At 47.3% G+C, this 23466-nt stretch overlaps 1 protein-coding gene across 2 annotated transcripts in view; it reads right to left on the minus strand.

The window, feature by feature from the left end:
* Positions 1-19686, minus strand: part of LOC127583614 (G protein-activated inward rectifier potassium channel 4-like) — a 48932-nt gene extending 29246 nt beyond the window's left edge. Inside the window, exons 1-2 of one of the 2 annotated variants that reach the window (XM_052039764.1) lie at positions 19513-19686; positions 6382-6485 (exon numbers count right to left, since the gene is read on the minus strand). The gene's annotated coding sequence lies outside the window, so the exon portion shown is untranslated. The remainder of the gene's footprint in view (positions 1-6381; positions 6486-19512) is intronic. The other variant, XM_052039763.1, reaches the window with a different exon arrangement.
* Positions 19687-23466: the final 3780 nt, after the last annotated feature.

Consider the following 23466-nt stretch of genomic DNA (forward strand, 5'->3'; position numbering starts at 1 on the left):
CTCTTATGAAATTCATGTGAAAAAAAGTTAAATAAATACGATTTTTTTCATCTCACATGACCCCCCCCCCCATGTTACAGAGGGCTTGCATTCTTATAAAACCGTCTGTAATGTGATTTTCCGTAAGGTAAACCCTTTCTTCCCCATTGAATCCCATGTTATAAGTGAAGAAACATTCTTATGAGAAGTTTTTTGTTCAACAGTAATGCCCTTTCTCTGTAGCTGTGACACTTTACTCTGTACTGTTATTGTTTTTACCTGTACTACATCAATGCACTCTGTACTAACTCAATGTAACTGCACTGTATAATGAATTGACCTGTATGATTGCTTTGTAAGACAAGTTTTCCACTGTACCTCGGTACAAGTGACAATAATAAACCAATACCAATACCCTGCGGGTGTGTGGTCTATTGGCAGGGGAATTCTGATTGTATTGTGGGCAGGAAGGAAATAATTTTTCCTTTAATTAACTGGAAATGGATGTTACATTGTTTGATAAAGTATCCTTGTACAAGTATCAATAGAAGAGATTGCCTTGTCAGTTTCCATAGCAAATCCCTTAAGTGGCCTCCTGCTGTGAACTGGCAGCTTGCAATAGTTCAGTTCTTTGTGTACATTTTGTGTTTATTTATTTTTTCACATAAATTCCACAAGAATGAATTTTTATTCTGTATCTCAAATTTTTGAGAGTGATTTGTGAATTCTGTAAGGTTGAATTTCTGTTATCCAAACTGCCATAACATGACGGTATGCTGCATGATAAAGGAAGAGAGTGGCAAAGGTAACTAGTCCCTTGGAAGCTCAGATGGGACGTTATGTTGGTAGGTCAAATATGATGGCAGAATATAGTATTAATGGTAGGACTCTTGGTAGTGTGGAGGATCAGAGGGATCTCGGGGTCCGAGTCCATAGGACGCTCAAAGCAGCTGCACAGGTTGACTCTGTGGTTAAGAAGGCATATGGTTTATTGTCCTTCATCAATCGGGGAATTGAATTTAGGAGCCGTGAGGTATTGTTGCAGCCATATAGGTCCCTGGTCAGACCTTACTTGGAGTACTGTGCTCAGTTCTGGTTGCCTCACTACAGGAAGGATGTGGAAGCCATAGAGAAGATGCAGAGGAGATTTGCAAGGATGCTGCCTGGAATGCAGAGCATGCTTTATGAAAGCAAGTTGAGGGAACTCGGCCTTTTCTCCTTGGAGAGTCGGAGGATGAGGGGGGACCTGATAGAGGTGTATAAGATGATGAGAGGCATTGATTGGGTAGATTGTCAGAGGCTTTTCCCCAGGGCTGAAATGGTGGCCACAAGAGGACATAGGTTTAAGGTGCTGGGGAGTAGGTACAGAGGAGATGTCAGGGGTAAGTTTTTTACTCAGAGAGTGGTGAGTGTGGAATGGGCTGCCAGCAACGGTGGTGGAGGCTGATACGATCGGGTCTTTCAAGAGACTGTTGGATAGATACATGGAGCTGAGTAAAATAGAGGGCTATGGGTAAGCCTAGTAATTTCTAGGGTAGGGACATGTTCGGCACAGCTTTGTGGGCTGAAGGGCCTGAATTGTGCTGTAATTGTTCAATGTTCTATGTTCTATTATTAATAGGAAAATGGCAGAGATGTTAAACAAATATTTTGAATCTGATTTGAGTGTACCAAAAATAGCAGAGGTAAAGTAGATCTGAATTTAAGACAATCAGCATGACTACAGAGAAGTTACACACAAATTAAGACGAAGAGCTGACAAATCCCCTGCACCTTGAGGCTTACATCCTGGAGTTCTAAAATCAGTACCTGCGGAGTTAGTGGATCCATAGATTGTGATCATGCAAAATTCCCTGGATTCCGGAAAGCTTCTAACAGATTAGAAAACAGCTAACACTGCTGTTCAAGAACAGAAGGAAACAGAAAACATAGCCAGTCAGCACAGCAGTTGTCAGGGAAATGCTGCAAACCATCTTTTTAAGTGATAACAGGTCAGCTACAAGAGCATAATTTCATTAAGTTGAGTCAACATGGTTTTATGAAATGGAAATTGTGTTGGAGTTCTTTGAGAATGAATCTAGCAGATTAGATAATGGGGAATTAGTGGATTTAGAGCATTATGCTTTACAAAAAGCAAGACCAAGGAAATGATTATGGACTTCAGGAAGGGGAAGTCGGGAGAACACACACCAGTCCTCATTGAGGGGTCTCACCACCCAGGACATGCCCTCTTCTCATTACTACCATTGGAGAGGAGGTACAAGAGCCTGAAGACCCACACTTAACATTTCAGGAGCGGCCTCTTCCCCTCCGCCATCAGATTTCTGAACAGTCCATGAACTCATGAACACTACCTCTTTTGCACTATTTATTTATTCTTGTAACATAGTAATTTTTACGCCTGCACTGTACTGCTGCCGCAAAACAACAAATTTCACGACATATGTCAGTGATAATAAACCTGATTCTGATTCTGAGTTGATCAGGCACTTTTTAAAAGCCTCCTGCAGACAATAAGTGTTGGTGGAGTTGGTGGTAGTACCTTGACATGGATGGAGAATTAGTCAATGCACAGAAGATATGAGTAATGGTAAAGAGATCACTTTCAGGTGCACAAGCTCTAACTTGTGACACATCTCAGGGGTCAGCGCTGTGGCTTCAACTATTTTCAAATCCATATCAATGACTTAGATGAAAGGAACTGGGTGTAATGTGTCCAAGTTTGTTAATGATATAAAGCTGCTGCGTAATCAAATTGCAAGGAGGCACAGACTGTGCTCAAAGACTGATTACATGTTAGGTAAGTGGGCAAAAAGATGGCAGATAGAATATAATGAGAGTAAATGTGAGGTTTTCCACTGTGGTAAGTAGAATAAAGATTGGAGTTTCTGCCGGCCTTCATTTTAGGAGGGATGTAATGCAAGAGTAAGGAAGTCTTGGTGAAACCATCCTATGTCGATAAGTAAAGAAGGAACAGCAGATAAGGTCTACAGACTGGAGTTTGGAAGAATGAAAGGTGATCTTATCTGAAACATGCAAAGGCTTGATTGGGTAAATGCTGAGAGGATCCTACAGTTACAGAGTCTAGATTGGGAGGAATCTACCTTGTTATGACCTTGCACGTTGTCTACCTGTACTGCACTTTTTCTGTTGCTGTGACACTTTACTCTGCGTTCTGTATTGTTTTACCTTGTACTGCCTCAATGCACTGTGTAATGAATTGATCTGTATGAACGGTATGCAAGACAAGTTTTTCACTGTACCTCGGTACAAGTGACAATAATAAACCAATACCAATACCAAAAAGTCTCAAGGCAAGGGGTCAAGCCACTGAAATCTGACTTGAGGAGGAATATCTCCTCTCAGAGAGCTGTAAACGTTTAGACTTCTCCAAAGAGAGCTGTGTCACTAAGTATATTCAAGGCTAACTGGGCAACAAGGTAAATTAAAGGTTACGTGGATCAAGGGGGTAAGTGGAGCTGAAGAAAATGATCAGCCATGATCTTATTGATTGGGTTGTGGGGCTATAGACTAGGCTCGGAGGGCAGGCTCCTCTGCTCAGTTTCCTTTGGCCGGGGAAAAATTCCTTCAGAAGAAGAGTCAGAGCGGGGAAACAATTGAGGTTTCTAGAGATATTGGAGGTCTGGATAAATGGTAAATAGGTCGACATTTGCTATCTCTGATTTCCTCCAGATCAGGCCTCTTGCACTTTTCTGATGTTAATTTGCCCATCATTGATGGCCGTGCCTTCATGCCTGGACTTAAGCTTTGGAACTCCCTCCCAGTGATGCACTGGTGTTGCAAAGAAATTAAACTAATTGAACATTGTAGCTTATCTGCTACAGGGTTCCGACGAAGGAATGCATGAATGCTAACAGTATGTACAACTGGGAATATACCACACTATATAATCTGCACATAACCAGCTGTGTAAGAATATTCACACCCACACACCTTATGTTGAACTACAATCAGGAAGATCTACACTGTTACTTATCCATACAACAGGGAATAATTATCTCATGTAGAAATAGAAAAATACCATAATACGTCATGCAGCAACAACCGAGAACATACAGCAGGAATACACCTTAGCCTTAAGATGGATGAACAATTTTATACAAGCCAACTCTCACAGTCACAAGGCAGCCTTCTCTCTTCTGTAGAAAGCAGTCCCAACTTGTTCAATCTTTCCCAATTAGGTACAACCTCTCAGATCTAGCATCGTCTTAGTAAACCATTTTTGTACGCTTTTCCCATGTCCCCTCTATTGTTCGGAACAATAAAGGGGCCGAGAATTGCTCACAGCTCTCTGTGTGGCTGAAGGTTTGTGGAAGTTTAACATCACTCTTTTAAACTCCTTCCCTCTGGAAACCAGGTGGCATGAGGACACATATCGAGCTGCTGCCCTACAGCTCCAGTGACCTGTTCAATCCTGACCTCTGGTGCTGTCTGCAGGAGTTTGCATGTTCTCCCTGTGACCCTGTGTTTCCAATCTCTCACCATTTAACAGACAGTCATCCTTTCTGTCAAGTGGGTGACTTCACATCCTTCCACGTTATATTCCACTTGCCAGGTTTTCACCCACTCACTCAGTTTACCCATATCCCCTTGAAGCCTCTTTATAATCTTCCTCTGTATTCACCCAGTTTAGTATCATCAGGCAGTGTGGAAATATGACATTTGACCCCCTCAACCAAATCATTGAGATAGATTGTGAATAGCTGGGGTCCCAGAACTGATCACTGTTGTACCCAACCAGTCACAGCCTGACAACCTGAGAAGGATCTGTTCATTCCCACTCTTTGCTTTCTCTCCAATAGCAAATTCTCAATCCATGTCAGTGCATACTATCCAATTCCATGGGCCCTAACCTTATTGACCAGCCGCCAGTGTAGAAATCCAAGTACCACCTCATCCATTGGATCCCCCTTATCTATTCCACTAGCCACATCCTCAGAAGACTCCAACAGAGTAGTCAAAGATAATTTGCCTTTCATAAATCCATTATGACTCTGGTCAATACTGTAGTTATTCACAAGATGTTCAGTTACTACATCCTTCTTTATAGACTGCAGCCTTTTCCCTATCACTGACGTTAGGCTAACAGGTTTCTAGCTCCCTGTTTTCTCTCTCTCTTTTCTTTCTTAAACAATGGGGTCATATTTTCTTTCCCCCCAACCCACACAAACAATTCCAGAATCTGCAGAATCTGTGGAAATGTCCACCAGAGCTTCCACGCTCAGCCTTCAAACTCAGCAACTCCTCTTGTTTTAGTTTGGACGGCAGATGACCCCCATTTTGGATATTTGGACAATCCTTACAGGATTCATAAATCGCCACCCAAAAATCTGAGATAAATGGAATTGATAGAATAAAGATTTGTTCTCACCAGACTTATGCGTCAATTTTTATTTTAATTTCAGCGCATTTAATTTCTTTACTCATACGCAGATGAGGTTGCTTTAATTAGGGAAAATTGTGATACTAATAGTTTTCTGAGAACACAACCCCTTCCCCATAACATGGGGGTTGCTTGTATTTAGTTTCTTCAAAGCCTTGTTCTCATTGGTCACTTGATTCCTTTACATTTCCAGCAGACACAAATTGTTAAGTTCCTCTGCTATTTCCAATTCCCAGTACAAATTCTCCCATCACTATCTGTAAGGGGCCCACAAGTGCCCTTGCCAGTCTATTTCCTTTTATGCTCATTTAATTTGTCTAAAATATTTGTCTATCAATCCCGAGGATCTCTTTACACCATCACCCAGCTTAGACATCACCCAAAGTTTACATGGCCTTGTCTGTCCCATCAAAATGCACCACCTCCTGCTGAAAGAAAGAGCAGAAAGTGCTGAAAGTACTCAGTAGGTCAGGCAGTATCTGCGGAGAGAGACACTGAGTTAACGTACCAGGGTCAATAATGTTTCAGAACATGATAAAGGGTCATCAAGCTGAAAGCTGACTATTTCTCTCTCAGTGGATGCTGCAGGACCTGCTAAGCATTTGCAGTATTTTCTGTTCTTAATCTCCATTTGGTATCTATTCTGCAACATCCCAGAACTCCACACAATCTAACCTCAGCCATCAGTTTACTGTGTGGCATCTAAATGTGTGTCTTTTTGGAATATGAAAATACAGTACAATAATCAAAACAGTGTGTGCTCTAGTTTCCTCCCACACCCAAAGTCAGGCGGATTGGTGGCCTAATTCGGCGCTATAAATTGCCATGAGTGTGTCGATGAGTGGCAAAATCTGGAGGGAGTTGATGAGAATGTGGGGAGAATTAACAATAATGATCTCTGTAGGACGAATGTAAATGGATGGTTGATGGTCGTAATCCGGATATTTCACAAGTTGGAAATGCAGCCGTGAACCGAGTTCCCACCCGGCAGAAGATACCTGCAGCCCTGCAGCAGCTGGCAAATCCATCCCGCTGGTCTCCCAAACACTCATTTGTATGCACGAGATGTACACAAGTTGGGCATTGATAAGCCTGGGAGGACCTGTATGAGGGAACAAGGGAATTGGTTTGAACATTGATGCTCAGCTTGCATTTGTAGACTTTCGCAAGGCATTGATAAAGTCCTCCACCATAAGCTTGATGGGAAAATTGAAGCCTGTGGGATAGATTTTATTAATGACTTGGATGAGGGGGTAGAAGGGTGGGTAGGCAAGTTTGCAGATGACAAAGGTCGGTGGTGTTGTGGATAGTGTGGAGGACTGTCGAAGATTGCAGAGGGACATTGATAGGATGCAGAGCTGGGCTGACAGGTGGCAGATGGAGTTCAATCTGGAGAAGTGTGAGCTGGTACACTTTGGAAGGACTAACTCCAAGGCGGAGTACAAAGTTAATGGTAGGATTCTGGGCAGTGTGGAGGAGCAGAGGGATCTGTGGGTTCATATCCACAGATCCCTGAATGTTGCCTCACAGTTGGATAGGGTAGTTAAGAAAGCTTATGGGATGTTAGCATTCATAAGTCGTGGGATCTAGTTTAAGAGCCGCGAGGTAATGATGCAGCTCTACAAGACTCTGGTTAGACCACACTTAGAGTACTGTGTCCAGTTCTGGTCGCCTCATTATAGGAAGGATGTGGAGGTGTTGGAGGGGGTGCAGAGGAGATTTACCAGGATGCTGCCTGGATTAGAGAGTATGGATTATGAGGAGAGACTAAAGGAGCTAGGGCTTTACTCTTTGGAGAGAAGGAGGATGAGAGGAGACATGATAGAGATATACAAAATATTAAGAGGAATAGATAGAGTGGACAGCCAGTGCCTCTTTCCCAGGGCACCAATGCTCAATACAATAGGGCATGGCCTTAAGGTAATGGGTGGGAAGTTCAAGGGAGATATCAGAGGGAGGTTTTTTACCCAGAGAGTGGTTGGGGCATGGAATGCGCTGCCTGGGGTGGTGGTGGAGGCAGATACATTGGCCAAATTCAAGAGATTGCTAGATAAGCATATGGAGGAATTTAAGATAGAGGGATATGCGGGAGGAAGGGGTTAGATAGTCTTAGGCCAGGTTTAAAGGTCGGCACAACATTGTGGGCCAAAGGGCCTGTATTGTGCTGTACTGTTCTATGATTCTATGTTCTATGAAAATCAACATGAGGGGAATTGTTGATTTTTTTCAGACAGGGATATACACACTGCCAGTCCCACAGCTTAGAACCTGGATCACTGCTATAGTTGCAACTACATCAATTGACAAATAATCATAACCTGGATAAGAAACTCTTATTATTTTACCTGTAAATTATTTTAAACCTGTATCTCACAGTTACTGATCCTTCTGCCTATGCAACTGTGCAATGTGCTCCATCATAATTTTGAATCCCTCTGTTGAATCTCCCCTTAACTTTCTCAGCTCTAAAGAGAATAACCCCAATTCCCCATATATCTTAAGTCCCCTGCCCCTTCCAGAAAATCTCATCTGACAGGCTTCTGTTACCTGGAACTCCCCCACAGAAAATTGGATACAGTACTCCATTCCCATTCATGAGGATTCTGCAAAACTTTCTTGTTTTTGTGCTCTTTTCCTCCATTCACTTAAACAAAGATTGTCAATGCCATTTGAATGAAGCCATTCTTTTCATTCTGATCGGTCTCCTTCCATTTACTTGATTAGAAACTTTCCTGATATTCAAATATTAAGCAGCTGAATCTAAATGATCCTAAGCAAAAAACTGCAGATGCTGGAAATCTGAAATAACAGCAAAATATGCTGGAAGTACTCAGCAGGTCAGCAGAGAGAAACCAAGTTAATAATTTAGTTTGCTGGCTTATCATGAACAGATGAAAGGTAGTGGTTAGTGTAACGCTACTACAGCGCCGGCGACCCAGGTTCAATTCCTGCTGCTGTCTGTAAGGAGTTTGTATCTTCTCCCCGTGTCTGTGTGGGTTTCCTCGGGATGCTCTGGTTTCCTCCCACATTCCAAAGACATATGGGTTAGGAAGTTGTGGGCATGCTATGTTGGCGTTGGAAATGTGGCGACACTTGCGGGCTGCCCCCAGAACACTCTACGCAAAAGATGCATTTCACTGTGTGTTTCGATGTACATGTGACTAATGAAATCTTATCTTATCTTTAACTGTGCTTCTCCCTCCACAGATGCTTCCTGACTTGCATAGTGTTTCAAACATTTTCTGTTGAATCCAAATGATGCCATACCATCGATATATTAAGAAGTTCAATAGGTATGAAATGGGTAGGAACTAGGTAAGCCCAGTAATCACACCTCCTTCTCAGCTGATTTTGTAGAAAGGGGATCTAGTTTTCAAAGTGCGAATTTTATGAAGATGAGCAACCTGAAAATTGATGCAAATTAGAAAATGTGTGAACTATTCCAATTCAGAACAATGTTCAGTTCTTAAACACTTGGCGATCACACCTGCCAAGTGACAAGTTAGATGTGACAGTACTGGTAACCCAAGGGACTGAGCAACTTCAACTTTTACTTATAAAATGCCTTCCATGTCGTAAATTTGTCAACAGTACCTGGTCAATGAAATTCAAAGCAGAAATGAGTGCAGCGAGTCAAGCAGAATGAGTTAAAAAGAATAAAGACCTGAAGAAGTTCGTGAACAAATTTTTGAAACTGACAGTTCATAATAAACTAGTTGAAACGGCACACCTGAGGAGTCATGTAACAGAGAAAACACCAAAGTGGTTGCCCAGAATAGTTACATTCCTGTTATGTCACAGAGGCACGGTGGCCACTGACCATCAAACACACATTGACACTGATCCCATTTTATTCTACCCACATTCCCATCAACTCCCCCCAGATTCTGACACCCTCCTACACACTCGGGGAATTTACAGTGCCCAGTTAACCTACCAACCCACACGTCTTTGGGGTGTGGGAGGAAACTGGAAGGGAGCACCCAGTGCAAACTCCATGAAACAGCACCAGAGGTCAGGATTGAAGTGGGGTTACCAGAGCTGTGAGACGTCAGCTCTGCCAGTACACCATTGCACCACTCCTCAGTGTCCTCAGCTGGAGGACCCTGAAGGGTCACAGAGACATGACTGTACTGGAGAGGCTGTGCCTGTTCTCCTTAATGCAGAGAGGCTGTGGTGACTTATAGAGGTGATTCAAGTCACAAAGGGTTTAGTTTGAGTGAATAAAGAGGCTAAATGGGACGATTATCTGAAGGCGCTGATTATCAGACAAACCAGCAACATAAGGAAGTGTGTTTTTGTGACATGTGATCAGGATCAGAAATGCTCCATAGGCTGGTGGAAACCAATCCAATGGCAGCTTTGATCAAGGGAGCAGGATAAATATGAGGCTGTGGGATTCATAGAACTGGGTTTCCAAAGTGCTAGTGTAGCCTCAGGACTGAATGGCTCCCTTGTGCACTGTAAAAGGTGACAACGCTACAGTTTTACTGTTGTTCACATTTCTGTTACACCTCAAAAGTTTCAGTGCTTAGTTAACATGACATTCCCTTCCTAAAGCCCGCTGGCTTTTCCTCGCTATTCAGTCTCTAAATATTTTTCTATTGTAGCTTGAGTAATGAATCTATCATTTCCCTTACATCGATAAGCTACCTGGCCTGTTGCTCCCTTGATTGTCCTGTGCCCTTCGGCAAATATAGAAATCACTTCGGTCCTCTGGCACCACTCGTTTTCTAATGCTGCAGACCAAGGGTCCAACCCTGATCCAACCAGTTTTGTGCACTCAGTCTTCTGATGCTGGAAGCTAAATTGGGCACAGCAAGCTCCCACAACATTAATGAGAGAAATTACATAGTAACAGCATTAACCTCCAACACAGATTCATAATTCAGAACATGTTATTTTACAGGATGGATACTCCTCCTCCCATGAGCTAATAGACCAAATGACCTTTTCCCCCACCTCCCCCACAAAAAAATCTGAGGCAATAAAACCCACTGAGAAAGAAGTGCAGCAACTGTATCCCTGAATGGAAGCCAACACTCGCCATCTCTCCACCAAATCCCACCCTCATGTATCTGGTGGAACTCTGCTCTGCTGAAGAACTCACCTTGGCTGTATCTATGGGAATTGTGCAAACCTCCTCCATCCCCACACCCTGTCCTCCACCACCATCAGATGAATGCTGGCTCCCTACTGCCGTGCAAGTCAGGGTCAGACCGTGGGCTCGGCAGAGAGGACACAAGTCCAGGAGTGAGGTGCAGGCCTGCCTCAAAACCAGCCTCCATAAATCCCAGGCACCCCCATGAAGTGGAGGTGGGAAACAATAACGTAAAAGGTGAAGGAGAAGAGTAGGGGGTGGGAGAGAAAACATGCAGGAGGAGGGAAAGAGAGTGGAACTGGGATGGGCTGGAGACAGAAGGAAGAGTGGAGGAAGAGGGTTGGGGGTGTGAGGGGAGAGGAAGCGGACACAGTGACAGCCAGAGGGAGACAGATTCACATACACAGATAGGTGAGTGCACACACAGATGTGCACCATATGCACACAGACAGACAGAAACACCCATGTATGGGGACACAAACACAGTGGTAGAGGAAGAGAGATAGACTAATACAGATGGAAAGAGGCGGCACATTGAAAAACTGACAACACAGACAGAGACACACAGTGCATAGAGACGTACAGAGATATAACGAGAGAGAGAGAGAGAGAGAGAGAGAGAGAGGGAGAGGGAGAGATGCAAGCATAATTGCAAAGATAAAGATAGAGAAATGGAGAATGTGATCTCGGCATTAGATTTGGATCTGACAAAGGCCCTAAATGCACTCACTCTTGCATGGTGCTCATAAACATCTGGGGGACTGTGCCAATACTGCCAGAGTATCTCAGAGATTGCACAAGCAACAGTCTGCACAGAAATATTCCCAGAAATATTCCAGACACCACAATCACGTTGTCCATGTTCCATCCCACTGGCAGAACGGTTACACAAGAGACAGCAGCACAGTGATGCATGTTATTTCCTCGTTTCCCCGTAAATTACATATCATCTTAATTTGGAAATGTGTTGCTAATCCTTCATTGTCACTGGATGAAATTCCTGAGACTCCCTTCCAACCAAACTGTGGGCAAAGCTTCAAGAAATGGGCAGCAGTAATTCAAAAGGATGGCTCAAGAACAGCTGAAGTCTGGCACTGACAGTGAACTGAAGTTCACAGGCTGCAAAATAAATAGACGTTCCAACACAAAGGGTGATGAGCCCACACAATGTCAGAGCATCACAATTCACCTTCATTCTTTTTAGTTTGCCGTAGTCTTTGAAAACACTCTGAAATATTGTAAAACAAAATCAAAATGTCTTAACAAGACTGATCAAAGTGGGTCACTCCAGATCGTCAGGTTGAAGTAATCTTCATGTTTTGTTTCCATGGTAGGTATGAGTGTCTAGGGATAATATCCATGTGACCCAGAAATATGTTGATAACATTTTTCAGGGGGTTATTCACAAAAACATGGCACATGGAGTCGGAGGGAGAGGGATCTCACTTTTCGCCATGTTGGTTAATGTCTTGGATGGAGCAGCTTGGAGTGGGAGGAAGCAGAGTGGATGGGAGCAGGAATCTGCAAAGGGAAGTTCGTTGAGTAGGAGAAACTACAGAAGATGAAGTCTATTGTGAGGAAGAGTGAGGTCCCACAATTGGAACCCAAGAAATATAAATCAGAATGTACTAAATAATGATAAACTGGAAATGATGATGGAACAGAGAGATCCAAAGTATAGAAATTACAAAGCCAGCAGACAGGTTAATTGAAAGTTAGTCTTTCCTTTAAGAGGACTGGATTTCTTTTGCAATTTGTTTTGTACGTTCTGCTGGTGGGGCCAGCATTTATTGCTCATCCTTTACTTCAATCACATTGTCATGGCTTGGCCAGACTGGGTAAGTGTATCAGATTTAATTCTCCACAGACAATGTGCCTGTATGTCAACCTGGTAGATTAATGATTACTGTGACAGTCGAGTTTTATCCAGAGTTATTTAATTTCTTGAATTTAGATCTGCTATGATGGGATTGGAACCAGCGTTTCCAGTCCACACCTCTGGATACTCATCCAGTCCATAAAAGGGTAAAGTTCTGATACAGCTGGTGTATACCATATTTAGTATCTCACACCAGGAAGGATAAGTGCTTCGAGAGGCTGGTCATGGCACACATCAACTCCAGCTTCCCAGACAACCTTGACCCACTGCAATTCGCTTATTGCTGAAACAGGTCTACAGTGGACACCATCTCCCTGGCCCTACACTCATCTCTGGAGCATCTGGACAGTAGACACCTACGTTAGACTATTGGTTATTGACTACAGCTTCACCTTCAATACTATAATCCCAAGCAAACTCACCACCAAACTCCAAGACCTGAGACTCAACACCTCCCTCTGTAACTGGATCCTTGACTATCTGACCAACAGACCGCAATCAGTGACGATAGGCAGCAATACCTCCGGCACGATTATTCTCAACACTGGTGCCCCACAAGGCTGCGTCCTCAGCCCTCTAATCTACTCCCTATACACTCATGACTGTGTGGCTAGATTCTGCTCTAACTCCATCTACAAGTTTGCAGATGATACCACTGTTGTAGGTCGTATCTCAAACAGCGATGAGTTGGAGTACAGAAAGGAGATAGAGAGCTTAGTGGAATGGTGTCATGACAACAACCTTTCCCTCAATGTCAACAAAACAAAAGAGCTGGTCATTGACTTCAGGAAAGGCGGCGGTGTAGATGCACCTGTCTACATCAACAGTGCTGAGGTCGAGAGGGTTGAGAGCTTCAAGTTCCTGGGAGTGAACATCACCAATAGCTTGTCCTAGTCAAGTCACGTAGACGCCATGGCCAAGAAAGCTCACCAGCACCTCTACTTCCTCAGGAGGCTAAAGAAATTCAGGATGTCCCCTTTGACACTGTCTTGGACATGGACTCTTCTATACCTCTCGCTGCCTTGGTGAAGCAGCCAGCATAATCAAAGACCCCACCCACCCGGGTCATTCTCTCTTCTCTCCTCTTCCATCAGGCAGAAGATACAGGAGCCTGATGGCATGTACCACTAGGCTCAAGGACAGCTTCCATCCCACTGTGATAAGACTATAGAATGGTTCCCTTATACGATGAGATGGTCTCTTGACCTCACAATCTACCTTGTTGTGACCTTGCACCTTATTGCACTGCACTTCCTCTGCAGCTGTGACACTTTACTCTGTACTGTTATTGTTTTTACCTGTACTACATCAATGCACTCTGTACTAACTCAATGTAACTGCACTGTGTTGCTAGTATTGGCAACCCAGATTGAACAAAATGATACCAAATTCAGAACAGAAATATAAGGAACCCAGGATGTCGAGGGATATTGAGGGATGGACAAAGAGAAAGAGTAAGTATGTGACAGGTATAGGGAACTAATGGCAGGAGAGGCCTGTCAAGTGTATAAAAAGTGGAAGGGGTATCATTATTTAAAATATTCTGACATATTTCTTGGGTTCCAACTGTGGGACCTCACACACCAAACTCCATCTTAAAAAGGAAACTAGGGAGGCTAAGAAGGGCCGTGAAATATAACTGGCAGACAGGATTAAGATAAGTCCGAAGGAATTCTATACTCAGGGCAAAAGGAATAATTAGGCAAAAATTTGGACCCATTGGGACAACAGGAGCACTGTACATGTGGAGCCAGAAGGTGCAGATGAGGTCACTTTTTAATCAGTGTTCACAAAAGAAACAGCCTTGTAGTTGGAAAATACAGTGAAGGTGAAAGTCTACTGTAGGTCTCCATAAATAAAGGGGAGCTACTTAATGCCTTAGCAGACTTAAAGGTGGATAAATCCCCAGGACCAGATGAGATTTATCCCAGGCCGCTACCTCAAGGGAAGAGACTTCTAGGACACTGGCTGAGATTCTTAAATCTTCGCCTGACATAGTGAGGTTCCAGCAAATGTGGTCCGCCTTTACAAGAAAGGCAGCTGGGAAAAGTCTGGGAACTACAGACTTGTGAGCTGAACATCAGTAGTAGGGGAGGTACAGGAAAAAAATTCTGAGGGACAGGATTAATGATCACTTGGAAAAGCAGGAACTAATCAGAGACAGGTATCATGGTTTTGTCAAGGGCAGATCCTGTCTGACCAATATGATTGAGATCTTTAAAGAGGAAACAAAGTGTATTGATGAGGGCAGGACAGAAGATGTGATTTGCATGGATTTGCATATGTGATTTGCATGGATTTGCATAAGGCCTTTGACAATTGGTTCAAAGGGTCAGGGCCCCAAGGATTCAGGGCAAATTGGCAAACTGGATCCAAAACTTGCTCTGCAATAGGAGACAGAGGGTGATGGCAGACTGTTGTTTCTGTGTACCACAAGGATCAGTGCTGGGACCCTTTCTGTTTATATTATCTGTGAGTGACTTGGATGTGGGTGTGGGAGACAAAATCAGGAAGTTTGTGGATGACGTGAAGATTGGTGGAGTTCTGATAATGAAAGGTAGTTGTAGACTGTAGAGAGATACCGACGTGTTCGTGAAATGTGCTGAAAAACGGCAGATGGAGTTTAATCCTGACCAGTGTGAGGTGATGCATTTTGGAAGCACTAATGAGGGTAGGACATACACCGTGAATGGGAGAGTCCAAGGGAGTATTGAGGAACAGAGGGACCTTGGCGTACAAGTCCACAGATCCTTGAAGGTGGCAATGCAGGTAGATAACGTGATTCGGAAGGCATATGGGATACCGGCCTTCATTAGTCAGTGCACGGAATACAGAAGTAGAGCGAGTACCTGCCAGAGAGAGTGGTGGAAACTGGCTTCCTTACAGCATTGAAGAAGTGTCCCCAGGAGCACCTGAATTGCTTAGCCATGCAAGGCTGCAGACCAGGTGCTGGGAGGTGGGAATAATGCGGATGGCCGAGTTGGGCCGAATGGCCTGTTTCCCTGCTGTATGACTGTCTGACTCTAATTGTACTTTTAAGACTGAGACCGCGATATTTTTGTTGACCATGGACATGAATCCATATGGTAAGAGAGGTGAAGGTAATCCAATTGAAAGTTTCTATTTAAACTAGTTTAAAATAACCATTAAAACAAAAACAATGACAAAAATGAATCATTGTGCTCGGGCCGCAGGACCAGCTCCAGCCCTGCAACCACTGGGCTCGGAGAGCCTCCAGCCAACCGGCACACTCCGCCTTCCTCCTCCACACACGACCAGGCGTGAAGGTCTCCCCGGAGGAGGGGCGAGTGGTTGGGATGGTCTTCCCCTCCGTGGACCCTTATGATTCGGCTCAGCGGTACACCAGCGAGGAGACCAGCACCTCTTCCTCCCGTCCCCGAAGCCCAGAGATCAGGATCAGCGGGGTGGGGCTTGGTGGGGCTTCCTTGCACCCTACATATACCCTGACTGCAGCCTCGCACACTCCTCAAGGACGGGGAACATTGGTTCTTGCAGGCAGCAGCAAAGCATGCAGTTGAATGGGCTCCTTGCGGTCAGTGGATTCTGACCTGCTGCCCAGAGCCCACGCTGCCTCAGTGACTTCTCTGTGCAGCAGTACCGCAGGCGGTTCACTGTGTGCCGTCCCTTGCAGAGAGACTGCACTGTGGCACAGTCAGGGTTCGGGGCACCTTCCTCTCATTCGTTACGGAGTCTCGCAGATAGGAGCCTGGAAGATCACTGTAGACTTCACTTCTGGGCACCGCACTCGGGCGGGCTCGGCCTCCCGCTCTGGGGTTGCGGTGCACGGCGGCATTCGGTCCCCGCCGGCCCAGCAGCGGCTAACACCAGTGCCCTGCAGTTCCCCGGGCAGCAGACTCCTTCCAGCTGCACATCAGCAACAAACACTGGGGGGTGGGTGGGGAGTTATAACAAACAGGACTGGCTTCTTGGAGACACCAAACACGTCTGATTGGGCAGGTGCGGGGGTCTGGGGCACAGAGACAGTCCCTCGCACTGGGCTGGACCTTTGGCCCGTCCCTGACCTCCCCCTGTCTCAGTCCGCAGGTCTGGTCGGCTGCTCGGGAGAGTTCTGATTGGGGGAGGGGGTGAATTTAATTTTACTCAACCTGGTGGAAACTGCAGGCACCATCAGCAGATGTCTGCATGCGTCCGAGGAGAGAGTTACTGGGAAGATCATGAATAATTCAATTTAAAAACACTAATGTCATTGTGCAGCGGCCTGGCCTTAACTAACGCCGTAAATAACGGCATTATCAAAAGGATTCATGGCATTCTGACTCGGCTGCAGGCTACCGTTTACCTCGGACTGTAGGGGTGTCGGCTGGGCTTCTGCCTGCCCGCGCTGTCCCGGTGTGTATCGGTGCGGGGAGACGGGGAGAGTGCGGACAGTGGTCACCGCGCAGAGTTCGCTACCCCGGGACTGCCGGGCACAGCTCAGGGAATGCCCGGCCCGGGGGAGTCCGGGCACCGAGGTGGGGTCCCAGACCCACGGGGAGGGGGTACAACCAGGGGCGAGAGGGAAGGTGATTCTGAGCACTGAGATAGACCAGCAGGAGATGGGGAGGACCTCGGTTCACTAGGGGCAGGAATTAGAGACGGTTATTCAACTCCAAAATCTTCCACAGAAACCGAAAATGCGGGAAACACTCAGCAGGGCTGGCGACATCTGCGGAAAGAGACACGTTTCGGACCGAGGAGCACTGGTCCACAGACGCTGCCCGATCTGCCGAGATTCCAGCATTTTCTGTGTTTATTTCAGATTCCCGGCATGGCTTTTTTTCCCCCCAATTAGCACCTGCAATAATTATTCTGCGGGAGTGAGGTACAGGATGGAATCCAAATTGTGGGGCTCGGTCAGTTCGTGGGTACGAAGGGGTGGTGGAGACGGGTCAAACACGATATATGCATGGCCTTTGGTAGGTGCAGCGTGTTGGACGGGAACAGGGGTCTTTCCTGGAGTCCTGCCTAGCTCTGATGGAGATTGGTGCGGGCAGTGTGTGTGTGTGTGTGTGTGTGAGCCAGAGTGGGAGGGGTAGCCTTCACCCCACCCTCCTCCAGCTGACCTGCTGCCGGACCGTCCGGAGACAGATGATCAAAATTAGTGCGGGACTCTGCGGTGCCAGACCACGTGTGGAAGGAATCTCTGCAGCTGCCTCAACAGATGAAATGGACGAAAGTCAGGTGAAGCTGATACCAGCTGGGTGACAGGAGATCAGATGCACAGATTTGAGGCCGGCACACCCTCACCAGTCCGTGCCCACACACCCCTCCGTCACCCACCCAACCCACCCGCCTCCACCGGAGCAACACAGACAAACGCTGGAGGAACTCAGCAGGTCAGGCAGCATCTACGGAGGGAAATAAACAGTCGACGTTTCCAGTCGAGACCCTTCATGAGGACACCCAGAACGTCGACTGTTTATTTCCCTCCATGGATGCTGCCTGACCTGCTGAGTTCCTCCAGCATTTTGTGTGTGTTTCTCCAGATTCCGGCATGTACAGAATCTGTTATGTGTCTACCTGATCAAAGAGCTTTATCCCCCTCACGCTTCCATTCTCGCTCTGAACCAGACTTATCTCCAACTTTCCCCAATTCAGATAAAACAACATCGATCTGAAAAAAGCCACAAATGCTCACCACAAATGTTACCGACCGGCGTCTTCGCTTGTCTCAGTGTCAGAACCCGCCTACTCTCCCCGGGGAGAGACAGGGTGCGTGGAACACACTCCCCGTGGAACACACTCCCGGGGAGAGTCAGGGTCCGTGGAACACACTCCCTGTGGAACACACTCCCGGGGAGAGTCAGGGTCCGTGGAACACACTCCCCGTGGAACACACTCCCCGTGGAACACACTCCCGGGGAGAGTCAGGGACCGTGGAACACACTCCCCGTGGAACACACTCCCGGGGAGAGTCAGGGTCCGTGGAACACACTCCCCGTGGAACACACTCCCGGGGAGGGGACACTCTCCAGAAAGACTCGGTTACAATGCAGCGGTTACTATGAAGAAAGTGACCCCGTCGGCTGGTTTTGTGAACACCCATCTACACTTTGGGCAGTCATTCTCGACCACCGTATTGAGAACGATGTCAATATTGTAAATATATTACTAAACCATTTTAGAAACCAGATGCACCGCACGCTAATACATCTGCGGAGCAGCTCCGGAGGGGTGTCAGGTCGTTCTGTGTGCCGGGCAAAGTTCCCCAGCCATTCCACCCTCCGCCCTTCCAATTCCTCCGAAAGGTGTCTTTTCATCTTTTCCAATGATTTACCCAATTCTGTCTGAGAGTTACCGATCCCGTTGCCCCCAGCCGCGGACTCTGCGCGGACTGTCACTGTGGTGACCGACTGTCCGAGACGGGACCCGGTGCCCGTGCGGCGGATGCGGGACAGGTCAGCCTGCAGGTCGGTGGCTGATGGTTACTCTGTCCCATTGTGCTGACAGTGTCCAGAGTCGGTGTCGGGCTCAGGTACCCCCCTGCTCCCCAACCCCAGCCCCTCCCCACAGCGCGGTCCGCAGATCTGCAGCACCAGCACGCCAGCCAGAAATCCGCACCGGGCCACTCCATCTCCGGGAGGGACAACTGTATTAACGGCTCCCGGTCACCCCTCCCGCACACACTGACCTCCCCTACACCCACCCTCCCCACAACACTCTCCCCCATCCCACGACACCCACCTCTCCCGCCGCCCCCTCACGGTCTGTGTTCACCCTCCAGCGGGCGGCAGGGGCAGGTGAGTGCCCGGGGCCCGGGGCTCGGCCGTGGGGCGGCTCCGGTCGCTCCAGGCCTCTTCCCTCTCCCGGACAGTGGGCATCTGACAGATCGCAGAAACCACTGCCCGCCCCCCCCCCCGGCGCTCCCTCCCTCGCTCCCTCCCTCACTCCACACCGGGGTCCCAGCCCGTGCTCCGCACACCCCTGCCGCAGCCCTCACCGCCAGAACCCCCCAACTTTCCCGGGCTGCTCCTCCATCCCCCGCCGGCCAGTCCCGGGTGTGTGTGTGTGGGGGGGGGGGGAGGGGGTGGAGAGCAGGCTGTTCCCCACCCCTCCCCCTCACTCCCCAAGCTCCGCTCCCGGCCGGAGCCGCGCCGCCGCCCGCAGCCGACCGCGCACCGGACTTACAGCACGGCCGCCCGTCGCTCTCCCTCCGTCCCTACTCCATGGCAGCGGCCGGTCGCGATCCGCCCGTCCCAACAGCTGCAGATGGATGGAGTGGACACGGAGCGAATCATAAAGGGGAGAGAGCCGGAGCCGTGTGATGTCAGCATCAGCCGCCGTCACGGTTCAGTCATTAGCGCTGGCGAGCTGTAGCGGTGACTCCAGCGCAGGCTGCCGGGCTTTTGCTCACACCACCCCACCCCCGACTGCCACCCCCCCCCCCCCCCACCCCCACCATCTATATCTGTCTGTCTATCCTCATCTGTCTGCCATATCTCTGCACCTGTCGGCTAGGTGGGTCTAAAGCCATCCCGATGTGTGTCCACACTGGACCAATCTCCGCACCTCCCCCCACTGCCATCAGTGCCCGGGGGGAGGGAGTCAGCGGGGTGTCTGTGCCCCGCACCTTACAGCCTCCTCTGTGAAGCCTCATTAAAAAGAGCCTAATTTGACGTGGACGTGTAAAAGCACTTGTCCATTGAGAGCACCCCTTCGCTTTCATGTCCATTAAAGAACACCACAAAGTTCTTTTTGTGTCGGGGGATCACTGGCAAAACTCTCACCTCCAGTTGTCTTTGAGAAGAGTGTGCGATCCAACGCCTTGTTGGACTGCTGCAGTGGCGGGTGGTGACAGTATTTACACAACATGTTGGGTCCAGGGATATGGGCCCTGACCATGGCAGCGTAATCTCCCAGTCAGGATGTCACTTGGGGAACATCCACAGTGCACCAGTCCCAAGGCAGGCAAATGCTTGAGCAACAATTTTTTTAAATTTCAAAAATAAACGTTATTAATAATAATAAAATATATACAAAGGGAGAAAACTGCAAAATGCAAAAAACGTTCATGGTTGTTACATTCATTGGTGTAAAACTTAAAGAGGAAAAAAACCACAAAGACACAGCACCATTGCAACTTATGTGGCTCCCTGAGGTGATCCGCCTTTCATTGTTTAAGGGGCTTCCCCACCCAACTCTGCCCCTCCGTGTGCAGTAGCAGAAGGAGCCCAGACTGTGGACCTTCCCCACAGAGACTTTGCATCGGCTGCACCGAGCTTCAGTGCGTCCCTCAGCACGGACTCCTGCAGCCTGGAATATGCCAATCGACAGCATTCCCTTATGGACTTCTGGCTGTGCTGGAAGACCAACAGTCTTCAGGCAGACCAAAGGGCGTCCTTCACCAAGTTGATGACCCTTCAGCAGCACTTGATGTCTGTCTTGGTGAGTTTCCCTAGGAACAGCCCAGAGATCAGAGAGTCCTCTGTCACGCAGCTGCTGGGGATGAACTGGGACATGGACCCTCACATCCGTCTCCACACCCTCTGAGCAAATCCACAGTCTGCAACGAAGTGGGTGACTGTCTCCTCCCCACCGCAGCCGTCCCAAGGGCAGTGTGCATGGGGGTGATGTGTCATCTGTAGAGGAAAGCTCTGACTGGGAGGGCCCCTCTCACCACCAGCCAAGCGAGGTCTTGGTGCTTGTTGGTCAGATCTCACATTGAGGTGTTCTGCCATGTGGTTTGGGCTGTTTGCTCAGGGAACAAACTCACAGGATCCACAGTGTCCCTGTCCTGCAGTGTCTGAAGTACATTCTGCGCTGACCACTGCCTGATGGACTTGTGGTCAAAGGTGTTTACTTGGAAGAGCTCTTCCACAAAGGACAGGTCGTGTGGCAACACCCAGCTGACTGGGACGTTGGGTGGTAGAGGGGCCAGGCCCATCCTCTGCAACACCAGGGACAGGTGGAACCTCAGCACGTAAAGACACTTGGGTCCACACACTGATTGATACAGCCTCACACGAAAGTGGTCATCAGGATAAGGGCAACATTGGGTACACTTTTGCCCCACTCTCAGGGGACTTGAGAATTGTGACCTGTTGGACTCGCTCCATCTTGGACCCCCAGATAAACTGGAAAATGTCCTGGGTGATTGCCGGGAGCAAGGAACAGGCCACACCTGTGCCAGGTACAGCAGCCCTGAGAGCACATCGCACTTGATGACCAACTTCCTCCCAGTTATTGACAGAGAATGCCGTTTCCACAAACCGAATTTGTGTTTGACCTTCCCAATCCGCTCCATCCAATTCTTGTTACACACCTTAGCCCCTCCGAACCAGACCCCCAGCACCTTCAGGTAGTTGGACCTGATGGTGAAGGGGACATTGGATCATTTGGGCCAGTTGCCGAAGAGCATGGCCTCGCTCTTCCTACAGTTGACACTGGCCCTCGATGCCAACTCGAACTGGTCGCAGATGCTGATCAATCTGCGAACTGACTGTGGATCTGAGCAGAAGACGGTGACATTGTCCATGTACGGGGAGGTTTTGACTTGTGTGCCTCCGCTGTGTGGCAATATCATCCCTCTTGTGCTCTTGTCCTTCTTGATGGATTCGGCAAAGGGTTCTGTGCAGCACACAAATGACAAGGGAGTGTGGACAACCCTGCCTGACTCTAGCCTTGATGGGGAAACTATCTGTCTCCCACCCATTGATTTGAACTGCGCTACAGATATCTGTGTAGAGCAGTTGGATCCAATATCCTGTCAAAGCCCTTCTCCTGGTCCGAGCTGACCAGGCAGGTGTCCACCCCTCTGTCCTGCACGCAGGCAATGGTATCCCCGAGCAGCACAAGGCTAAGCAACCAATGGGGTTCCAATCAAGGCAGACTATTTTTCAGTGATGACATTGGAACACCTCTCAATGAGGCAGTGGAGGATATTGCACTACTGATATGCTAGTAGATGGGCAGAAGACTTTGGAGAATCAGTCACCACAGGATGTACATCATCTGACCTGCTTTTGTAGACTTAGAATTTATGTGGCTGTTCAAGTTAAGTTTAATGGTGACCCCCCGGATGTCGATTGTGGGAGACACAGAAATAATAATGCTGTTGAATGTTAAGGGTGGCAGAGAGACTCTCTCTTGTTGGAGATGGTAATTTCCTGGCATATGTGCAGTGGAACAGGGTTAATTGCTGATCTTATAGTAAATGGTCCTCAGGGGGAAGAGTGATCATAACAGTTAAATTTTATATTCAGCTGAGAACCAGAAACTAAGGTCTGGCATGACTGTCTTAGACTTAAATGAAGGTATATACAAATATATTAAGGTCACTAAAGTAGATATGGAAAATAGATTAAAGTCTAAGACTATGGTTAGTCAATGGAAGAATTTTAAGGAGATATTTCATAATTTTCAATAAGCAAAGGTTCCATTGAGAAATAAAGTCTCAAAGAGAAGGATGATCAATCCATGGCTAACTAAGGAAGTTAGGGGAGGTGTCAAATGGAAAGAGAAAAAAAACATAATGCTGTGAAGATTAGTGGTAAACTAGAAGACTGGGGAAATTGTAGAAGCCAGCAATGGATGACTAAAATACAATGAAAAGAGGAAGATTCATGGCCAATTTTGGCTCTGCTGTCTCAATGGTAGAGCTATCAGTTTTTCCCTTAGCACAATCTGTAGGAAGAGAAACAGAATTAACGTTTCAGGTCGAAGGCCCTTCATCAGAACTGGGGAAAGAGGCAAAAGAAATTTGTAAAGCTGTAGGAAAGGTGGGGGAAGGGGGATTTCTCTGATGGGATAAAACTGGGGTGACCATGGGGATAGGCTGTAAACAAGGTTATCTGGTCAGTGAGTGAATGGGAGCGGTTAGAGAGTGAGAACATAGACAAAAGAACCTAAACAAAAGAATGTAGGTGTTACAAAATGCAGATCAGGAAGACGTGCTCAGGCTGGGCATGTCCTTCACACCCAGAGGGAAAAAAAGGGGGTTGGAACAAACAAGTTGAACCAATATCACAGATGTACAACTGATACAGGCAGAGAAATAAAGTTACCTGGAGTTGTCGAGTTCAGTATTGAATTCAAACACTGGAAACAGTCTCTTTACTTACACTCCTATCAGATCCCGAAGAT

This window comes from Pristis pectinata, chromosome 27 (genome assembly GCF_009764475.1).
Source record: "Pristis pectinata isolate sPriPec2 chromosome 27, sPriPec2.1.pri, whole genome shotgun sequence".
Lineage (NCBI taxonomy): Eukaryota > Metazoa > Chordata > Chondrichthyes > Rhinopristiformes > Pristidae > Pristis > Pristis pectinata.